The following is a 10,933-nucleotide window of genomic DNA, read 5'->3' on the forward strand; positions in this document are numbered from 1 at the left end:
TCTGCTGTCATCAAGAGATCCATCTCACATGTAACAACACCCATAGGCTCAAAGTAAAAGGCTGGAAAAAATCTATCATGCAAATAGAAAACAAAAAAGAGCAGAGGTAGATATTCTTAGATCAGATAAAACAGACTTTAAACCAACAAAAGTAAAAAAGTACAAAGAAAAGCATTTCATAATGATAAAGGCCTCAATTTAATAAGAAGACTTAACTATCTAAACACATATGTACCCCACATTGGAGCACCCAGCTTCATGAAGCTATAGTTCTAGACCTATGAAAAGACTCATCCACACAATAATAGTAGGGGACTTCAACACCCCACTGACAGCATTAGACAGATCATCAGAGCAGAAAACTAACAAAGAAACCTGGACTTAAATTTGACATTTGACCAATTGGCCCTAATAGACATTTACAGAATACGGAAGCCATAACTACAGAATACAAATTCTTCTCATCTGCACATGGAACATATCCCAAGATGGACAACATGCTCAGCCCAAAGCAAGTTTCAATCAATTTAAAAACAAAAAACAACAACAACAACAACAACAAAACAGAAATCATGCCAGCCATACTCTTGGACCACAGTGTAATAAAAATAGAAATCAATACAAAGAAGATCTCTCAAAACCACATAATAACATGGAAATTAAATAACTTGTTCCTGAATCACTTTTAGGTAAACAATGAAATTAAGGCAGAAATTAAAAACATTATTTGAAATACTAGGCTGGGCGCTTTGGCTCATTCCTATAATCTCAGGACTTTAGGAGGCTGAGGCAGGTGGACGACCTGAGGTCAGGAGTTCAAGACCAGCCTGGCCAACTGGTGAAACCCTGTCTCTACCAAAATGGAAAAATTAGCCAGGCATGTTGGTGGGTGCCTGTAATCCCAGCTACTCAGGAGGCTGAGGTGGGAGAATTGCTTGAACCCAGGAGGCGGAGGTTGCAGTGAGCCAAGATCACGCCACTACCCTCCAGCCTGGGTAACACAATAAGACTCTGTCGCCAAAAAAAAAAAAAAAATCAATTCCATTTATAATAGTTGAAAGAAAAACAAAACAAACCAACAAAAAACCTAGACTATAAATAACCAAGAAGGTGAAACATATCTACCAGGGGAACTACAAAACACTGCTGAAAAAAATAATAGACGACAAAAGTTAATGGAAAAGCATTTTATGCTCATGAATTGTAAGAATCAGTATTGTTAAAATGGCCATACTGCTCAAAGCAATCTACATATTCAACGCCAATCCTATCAAGCTGCTAACATCTTTTTTTCACAGAACTAGAAAAAAACTACTCTAAACTTCATCTGAAATCAAAGAATAGCCTGAATTGTCAAAGCAATTCTAAACAACAACAACAAAAACAAAGCTGGAGGCATCACATTACTTAACTTCAAACTGTACTACAAAACTACAGTAAGCAAAACAGCATGATACTGGTACAAAAACAGACACACAGATCAATGGAACAAAAAACAGAACCCAGAATTAAGCCATACACATACAGCCATCTGACCTTAGACAAAGTCAACAACAAAAAACCAATGGTGAAGAACTCCCTATTCAATAAATGATGCTGAGATTGCTGGCTAGGTATATGCAGAAGAATGCAACTGGACCCCTACATTCATCATATGCAAACATTAACTCAAGATGGATTAAAGATTTAAATGTAAGACCTCAATCTATGAGACGCCTAGAAGAAAACCTAGGAAACACCATTCTGAACATTGGCTTTGGGAAAAAATTTATGACTAAGTTCTCAAAAGCAATTGCAACAAAAAAATGACTAATTGGATCGAATTAAACTAAAGAGCTTCTGCACAGCAAACGAAACTAGTAACAGTAACAGACAACCTATAGAATGGCAGAAAATATTCGAAAACTGCATCAGAAAAGGTCTAATATTTAGACTCAACATAAAAAGTAAACAACTAAACAAGTAAAAACAAAGTAACCCCCTTAAAAATAGGAAAAAGATGTAAACAGACACTTGTCAAAAGAAAACAAGCAGCCAACAAACATGAATAAATGCTTAACTTTACTGGTGGTCAGAGAAATGAAAGTCAGAACCATGATAATGAGATAATGAGATACCATCTTACACCAGTCAAAATGACTATTATTAAAAAGCAAAAAAACAAAAAAAAAACAAAAAAAAACAGATGCTGGCAAGGCTACCGAGAAAAGGGAATGCTTATACACTGTGGCAGGAATGTAAATTAGTTCAGCCACTATGAAAAGCAGTTTGGAGATTTTTCAAAGAACTTAAGACAGAACTATCCTTTGACCCAGAAATTCATTACTGGTTTTATATCCAAAAGAAAAAAATTTTTGTACCAAAAAGTCACATGCACCCATATGTTCATTGCAGCACTATTCACAAAAGCAAAGACATGAAATCAACATAGCTGCCCATTACTGGTGGATTGGATAAAGAATCTTTTTTCTGTACTATAAAAGATTATACTATACATACTCGTTTACATGTGAAATATATACACATATGGATACTTATGTAATACTACATATAACACACAACTATACATATGTAATGCATGAACTACAGTGCATACATATCACATGTGTGTAAATATACATGTAAAAACAAAATAGATTACGTATATTAGATATGTAAAATATTGAATATGTACATAAATTTATGTATAGTATTTGTATAGAATACATAAGATACATTTATACCTAGATAGTATAAGATATACATGCACTTACATTGTAAAATATGTATTTTGGGATGTAAAATTATATGTATCATACATATATTTGTATATATTTAATGTCATTTAATATAATTTGTGTATTTATATTCAATGTGTATGATTTGTATGGTATACGTAATTAACATGTACATTATAAAACATATATGTAAACATAGTAAATGTATTATTAATAAATATATATATTTATAATTAAAATCACTGCAGTTGGCCAGGTGCTATGGCTCACACTTGTAATCCACCACTTTGGGAGGCGAGATGGGAGAATTGCTTGAGGCCAGGAGTTCGAGACCAGCCTGAGAAACACAGCAAGACCCCATCTCTATAAAAAATAAAAAACATAGCCAGGTGTGGTGGGAGGCAGCTTTAGTCCTAGCTACTTGGGAGGCTGAGGCGGGAGTATTACTTGAGCCCAGGAGTTTGAGGCTGGAGTGAGCCATGATCGTGTCACTGCACTGCAGCCTGGGTGACATTAGAGACCTAATGTATATATAGCATGATGAATGTAGTAAATCCTAATAGACACCTGAAATTAGACTCTTACAAAAAAAAAAAAAAAATCACTGTAGCCTTTCTACATTCATGTAAGTGTCACATGGCCATTTTGAGGTTAAGCATAACCTCAACTTGTGAAGGGCATTGCAGATGGGTCAGTATATGGCACTGAGTGAATGTTTGCTGCATGAGTGAAGGATGGGTACAGAGCAAAGTGTAAGGAGTGTCTTTCAGCTGCTATGTTCTGCTCAAGGCTGGTTTCTTTATGTGATGAAGAGGAAGCCACAGGCATGAAGAAGACTTGGCATGACTGATTATGAGCAGCGGATCAATATGTTGCATATCAGGGCTCATGATGGAAATCAAAGCAGAGAAGACTCGAGATCTAGTGGGATTTGTATCATTAGTGAAGTGGAGGGAGAAATGCAGCACATTTATGTGAAAGCATAGGTGGGTGGGGGTGTCATTTGCAGTTACTCGCCCAGTACTGAAAGGCACCCAATAGCACACTATGGGAAGTGAAATAAGCCATGCTCAGAAAGCCACATACTGCGTGATTCCCACTTACATGTGGAATATTAGAAAGGTCAAACTCAGAGAGTAGTAACAGAGAGTAGAATGGCAGTTACCAGGGGTGGAGGGTGGAGGGTGGGGAGACTGGGGAGATACTTGTCAAAGGGCAGAAACTTTCAGCTATAAGATGAAAAACTTAGAGACCTAATGTATAGCATGGTGAACATAGTGAATCCTAATATGTACTTGAAATTGTCCAAGAGTTATCTCAAATGTTCTCACCACACACACACACACACACACACACACACACACAATGGTAACTGTAAGATGTGGATATATTAATTATCTCGTTTTAGACATTTTACAATATATACATACATCAAGACATCATATTGTACACTCTAAATATATGTAATTTTTTTTGTTAATCATAACTCAAAGCTGGAAAAAGGCACTCAATATATATTGTTTCCTTAATTCTTCAACGCCACACTCTAATCCTCTTAAAATATATCTTATCATAAAATCTAGGCCCTGAAATCCTGAAAACAGCAACAACAACAACAGATAACAACCAGTATACCTGCCTCACTAATCTAATGAATTCTCCTGCATTAACACCTGCAAACACTTTTTTTTTTAAAAGCGTCCACTTCTGGTGATGACACAGTGACTGGTGGTAGACTGAACTTTCTGATACAGAAAACTACAAACCTCGATGCATTCTGTCTGGCAACAGTTTTCAGGCACTGGTAAGAGGTCATGCAAGAGTGAAATTCACACAAGAAGGGAACCTAGCAAGCCAAGCCCCATGACCTCCCTGTTCCCTTTCAGGGGATAATTCCTCCCCCAGTAGATACAACTGGAACTGGACTCTGGGCCAAACAAAGCAGTCATTGATATGGTTTGGCTGTGTCCCCACCCAAATCTCATCTTGAATTGAGCTCCCATAAAGCGGGACATTAGGAAGGAAGACAGCTTCTGGGGAGGGGCCGCATTCTGTGTGGGAAACATGCTAGGGGAGAAGAAAAGACCCACACACAATACCTTTAATGGTAAAAAACCTTTGTCCCACGTAAATGGCAATGCAGATAGAATAAGCAAATGACATAATAAGGAAATGGATATAATAAGCAAATTGCAATGGGGAGGGAAGAAGGGAAAAGATATACATCTATTTACACTCACCAGACTATGGAGGATTCACCACCACACTGGGAAGCAACAGCCTGGGCTCCAGAGTCGGCCACTCATTCATGCACAGACCAGGAGAGGTCTCATGAAGCTTCAGCACAGTCTGGGACCCTGGCTCTTTTTGTAAGGAGTTGTTTGGCATGAGGCCCTAGCCACAAGGGCCCTTCATGACTGGGTTCAAGGAACACAAAAGGTCAACTTGTTTTTGCGGTTGTCTGTTGTTTTTCAATAACTAACGAATAGGAATAGATTGAAATAGAGATTTCTCCGAAACAGTGCCGGACGGACGCCCCAAGGGGCTCACACAACCTGTTCCAGGACTTGATGACTATTGTTTGTGTCCATGTTCAATTGAGTTCAAATTTAATATTTAACTTTTCCTCCACAGGCCCTCAGAAATTTGTGTCAGTAAATGTGGGAGGGCAGATATCTTTTTGACATACTAGCTTCCTTTTTTTTTTGAAAGTGCACAGCAGTGGGAATGCCAGTCACATGGGAATTCTATTTTTAGTTGTTTGATGAACTGCCACACTGTTTTCCATAGTGGCTGTACTAATATACTTTCCCACCAACATTGTACAAGGGTTCCCCTTACTCTGCATCCTCACCAGCATCCATTATTTTTCGGCTTTCTGATAAAAGCCATTTTAACTGGAGTGAGATAATTTCTCATTGTGGTTTTGGTTTGCATTTCCCTGATGTGGTGATGTTGAACAGCGTTTCATGTACCTCTTGACCAACTGATGAACAAAATATTATACATATACACAATGGAGTATTATTCAGCCATAAAAAGAATAAAATTAAAATTATGTTATTTGCTGCAACATGGATGGAATTGGAGGACATTATGTTAAGTGAAATAAGCCAGGAACAGATGGACAAATATCATGTCTTCTCACTCATATGTGGGAGCTAAAAACATGGATCTCATGAAAGTAGAGAGTTGATTGGTGGTTACCGGAGGCTACGAATGGAGGGGGAAAGGAGAGAGGTTGTTTTGTGGGCAGAAAAATGCAGTTGGATAGAATGAATAAGATCCAGTATTCAGTAGTACAGCAAAGCAACTACAGTTAATAATTTGTCGTATGATTTAAAGTTGCTGGAGGGGAGTAATTGAAATGTTTCCAACATAAAGAAAGGGTGCAGGTTTGGGGAGATGAAGACCCAGTTGCCCTGGTTTATCATTAGACATTCTATGCATGCATCAAAATACCACATGACCCCACAATATATATAACTATTATGTATCTACAAAAAAAGTTCTGCGGCCAGGTGCAGTGGCTCACGCCTGTAATCCCAGCACTTTGGGAGGCCGAGGTGGGTGGATCACCTCAGGGGTCAGGAGTTCGAGAACAGTCTAACCAACATGGGGAAACCCCATCTCTACTAAAAATACAAAATTAGCCGGGTGTGGTGGCACATGCCTGTAATCCCAGCTACTTGGGAGGCTGAGGCAGGAGAATCGCTTGAACCTGGGAGGTAGAGGTTGTGGTCAGCCGAGATATCGCACCATTGCACTCCAGACTGGGCAGTAAGAGTGAAACTCCATCTCAAAAAAAAAAAAGAAAAAGAAAAAAAAAAAATCTGCTTCAGGGTTCTGTATCCATAAATTCAACAAACCTGGGATCAAAATTTTTTTTTTTTTTTTTTTGCCAGGCACAGTAGCTCACACCTGTAATCCCAGCATTTTGGCAGGCCAAGGAAGGAGGATCACTTGAATCCAGGAGTTTGAGATCAGCCTGGACAACACAGTGAGACCCTGTCTCTACAAAAAATAAACTATGCACCTAGTCCCAGCTACTCAGGAGGCTGAGGTGGGAGGATCACTTGAGCCTGGGAGGTGGAGGCTGCAGTGAGCTGTGATTGTGCCACTGTGCTCTGAGTGACAGAGCAAGAACCCTGTCTCCAAAAAATATTTGTATGAAACCAATAAAAATAATACTAATTTAAAAACCAAGATAGTCTAACAACTATTTACATAGCATTTACATTGTATTAGGTATTATATGTAATCTAGAGATGATTTAAAGTATTCAGGAGTAAGCGCTAGGTTATATGTAAATAGTACTTCATTTTATGCAGGGGACTTGAGCAGCCTGAGATTTTGGTGCCTGAGATGGTCCTAGAACTAATCCCCTACAGACATACTGAGAGGCAACTGCATGTCTATATCTATAGATATCAAGGTTGCAAGAGACAGATTGGTGGGGGGACGCCTTTACATGAGTTAGAGACAGAGAAGAACAGAGAGATAAGATCCACAATTATTAAATATACTGTAGTGGAAGTTTTTCCAGGATATTTTGCCCCCAGTATTACTGAAAAAGCTCGTGAAGTGTGGAGCCAGGCGAGGGCTGTGGGCTCTCACAGCGGGGTCGCAGGGTCACCCACCTCCTGGACACATTTGTAGGCCAGGGAAGCCTGCCGGCCAGGAGGTGTGAAATAGGAAAAGCCAGACCTGGGGGCCAACAAGGAGAAGTCCTCAAGCTAAGAAATGGCATTTCAAAAGGCAGTGAAAGCGACAATTCTTGTTGGAAGAGGTGCTCTTGCAACTGTTCAGGCCTTTCTCAGCTTGCTTATCACAGAAGGAAACAAATGAGCCTGGTCTATGTTGAAGCAGCAGACTGCATTTCAGAACCTGTTAACAGGGAGCCTCCTTCCAGAGACGCTCAGCTACTGACTTTGCAAAAATATATCTGAAGTTGATATCCTTGTTATGGGAAGAGAAGCAACAGGAAGTGGCTGTGTACTAGATGCCATCACCAAAGGATTAAAAACAGCCTTGTAGAAAGAGATGATTTCTTATCAGGGACCAGCAGCAGAAGCACTAAATTGATCCATGGTGGTGTGAGATATGTTCAGAAGGCCATGATGAAGTTGGATATTGAGCAGTATAGGATGGTAACAGAAGCCTTTGATGAGTGTGCCAACCTGCCAGAAATGGCTCCCCTTTTATCAGCTCCATTGTCTATCATGCTTCCAGTTTACAAGTGGTGGCAGTTACCTTACTCCTGGGTAGGAATCGAGCTGTATGATTTTGTTGCTGGAAGTAATTGCCTGAAAAGCAGTATGTCGTCAGCAAATCAAGAGCCCTTGAATATTGCCCAGTGCTCCAGAAGGACAAACTGGTAGGAGGAATTGTCTGCTATGATGGGCGACATAATGATGCATGAATGAATCTTGCCATTGAGCTGACTGCTGACAGATGGGGGATGCCACAGTCAATGACAGGGAGGTAGTGAGCTTGCTCAAGAAGACAGACACCAAGACAGGGAAACTGCATGTGAGTGGTGCATGGTGCAAGGATGTCCTCAAAGGGCAGGAATGTGACATGAGAGCCAAATGTGTTATCAATGCCACGGGACATTTCACAGACTCTGTGTGCAAAATGGATGATAAGGACGCTGCAGCTATCTGCCAGCCAAGTGCTGGTGTCCATATTGTGATGCCTGGTTATTACAGCCCAGAGAGCATGGGACTTCTTGAACAGTGATGGATGAGTTATTTTCTTCTTACCCTGGCAAAAGATGATGACTGCTGGCACTACTGATACTCCAACTGATATTACACACCATCCACTTCCTTCAGAAGAAGATATTAACTTCATTTTGAATGAAGCGCGTAATTACCTGAGCTGTGATGTTGAAGTGAGAAGAAGGTGGACATCCTGGCCGCATGGAGCGGTATCCGTCCCCTTGTTACAGATCCCAAATCTGCAGATACTCAGTCTATGTCCTGAAATCATGTTGTCGATGTCAGTGAGAGAGGCCTTATTACTACAGCAGGTGGAAAGGGGACAACTTACCGGTCTATGGCAGAAGATACCCTAAATGCTATCAAAACCCATAATTTGAAAGCGGGACCAAGTAGAACAGCTGGGCTTTTCCTTCAAGGGGGTAAAGACTGGAACCCCACACTCTACATGAGGCTCGTCCAGGATCATGGACTTGAAAGCGAGGGGGCACAGCATCTTGCCGCCGCCTATGGTGATAAGGCCTTTGAGGTGGCCACAATGGCAAGTGTGACCGGCAAAAGGTGGCCTATTGTTGGAGTACGTCTTGTGTCAGGATTTCCATATATTGAAGCAGAGGTGAACTATGGGATTAAGGAGGATTCCTGCACCGCTGTGGGTATGATTTCACATCGTACTTGCCTGGTTTTTTTTTTTTTTTTTTTTTTTTTTTTTTTTTTTTTTTTTTTTGAGACAGAATTTCACTCTTGTCACCCAGGCTGGAGTACAATGGCACGATCTCAGCTCACTGCAATCACCGCCTCCCAGGTTCAAGTGATTCTCCTGCCTCAGCCTCCTGAGTACCTGGAATTACAGGCATACGTCACCATGCCTGGCTAATTTTGTAGTTTTAGTAGAGATGGTGTTTCTCCATGTTGGTCAGGCTGGTCTCAAACTCCTGACCTCAGGTGATCCTCCCGCCTCGGCCTCACCTGGCCTTTCTAAATGTCCGGGCAGCAGAGGAAGCCCTGCCCAGGATTGTGGAACTGATGGGCAGAGAACAGAATTGAGATGATTATAAGAAACAGGAACAATGTGAAACAGCCAGGAAGTTTCTATATTATGAAACAGACTATAAATCTCGATCAGAACAGTTAACAGAAGGCTCTGAAATTAGCCTACTGCCTTCAGACACTGACAGGTATACGAAGAGATTTCATAAGTTTGATGCAGACCAGAAAGGCTTTATTACCATTGTTGATGTTCTGCATGTATTAGAGAGTATCAATGTTCAAATGAAAATACACTCCATGAAATTCTAAATGAAGTCGATTTGAATAAAAATGACAGGTTGAACTCAATGAACTTTTGCAGCTGATGAGTGCTATTCAAAAAGGAAGGGTGTCTGGAAGCCAGCTTGCTATACTAATGAAAACTGCAGAAGAGAACCTCGACAGAAGAGTTCCAATTCCAGTGGATCATAGTTACAGTAGGGACCGGGCTTAGGACGTGACTGGCCTGGGCAGATCTGTGTTTGTTAAACAGGTCTTGTGTATATTTTGCTATGAATGAAGTTCCTTTAAAGATAAAGAAAAGCACACTTTTCTTCTTTTGAGCATATCTGCTTTTACTTAAAATCTGCTAAATGCTAAAACACACAGTCCTTCACCAATCCCAGAGACTCGTTTGGAACTGATTCCAAGCCATTATTATGAATAAAGCACCCCAGCATTTTGTGTAAGTTCTTTTTTCTTTCGAGACGGAGCCTCAGTCTGTCGCCCAGGTTGGAATGCAGTAGTGCAATCTTGGCTCACTGCAACCTCCACCTCCCAGGTTCAAGCAATTCTCTTGCCTCAGCCTCCCGAGTAGTTAGGATTACAGGCGTCTGCCACCACATCCGGCTAATTTTTGTATTTTTAGTAGAGATGGGGTTTCACCATGTTGGCCAGGCTGATCTCGAACTCCTGACCTCGTGATCCACCCACCTCGGCCTTCCAAAGTGCTGGGATTACAGTCGTGAGCCACCACACCCAGCCATAAATTCTGAATTAAACCTGTAAAGCTTCCTTATCTGATTTAAGAAAGGAAGACAAGAAATAGGGGGGAATGAACTTCTTCGAAATTCATTCCAAGCACAAAAGGAAAATTTTTCCCTTTGCATGTAAACTTGACCTTAGTTGATTCTGTTGGGGTTGGCATGGGTATGCAGGGATTGCCTTTTATTATCAAGTGATTTATTTCAAGCGACTTTAAGGGGTTTCAGGTGAAGGAACCCCCATCTGTGCTGGAGAGTTGGATACTCCTTTCAATAGCCACACCACAGCCATAACAATGATGATAATGCTGGATTATTTGTTAAGCCAGGGTTGTCTGCCTCATATCCATCATGCTGTTTGCAATATTCCTGCTTTCAATCAATGTATACCGAGTGTAACTTTAGGATTTCTGCTATTAAGTGCATGATCCCTCTTCTGCTTCAGTTTCTGGCTTTGCTTTGTCTGTTTCAAAATATGTAG

The 10,933-nt window shown here is 40.6% G+C and overlaps 1 pseudogene; it reads left to right on the plus strand.

Moving 5' to 3' along the window:
- The first annotated feature begins 7,061 nt into the window (after window positions 1-7,061).
- On the plus strand, window positions 7,062-10,911 carry LOC103235356 (glycerol-3-phosphate dehydrogenase, mitochondrial-like; annotated as a pseudogene).
- The last annotated feature ends 22 nt before the right edge of the window (window positions 10,912-10,933 follow it).

The sequence above is a fragment of the Chlorocebus sabaeus genome, chromosome 6, assembly GCF_047675955.1.
Source record: "Chlorocebus sabaeus isolate Y175 chromosome 6, mChlSab1.0.hap1, whole genome shotgun sequence".
Classification (NCBI taxonomy): domain Eukaryota; kingdom Metazoa; phylum Chordata; class Mammalia; order Primates; family Cercopithecidae; genus Chlorocebus; species Chlorocebus sabaeus.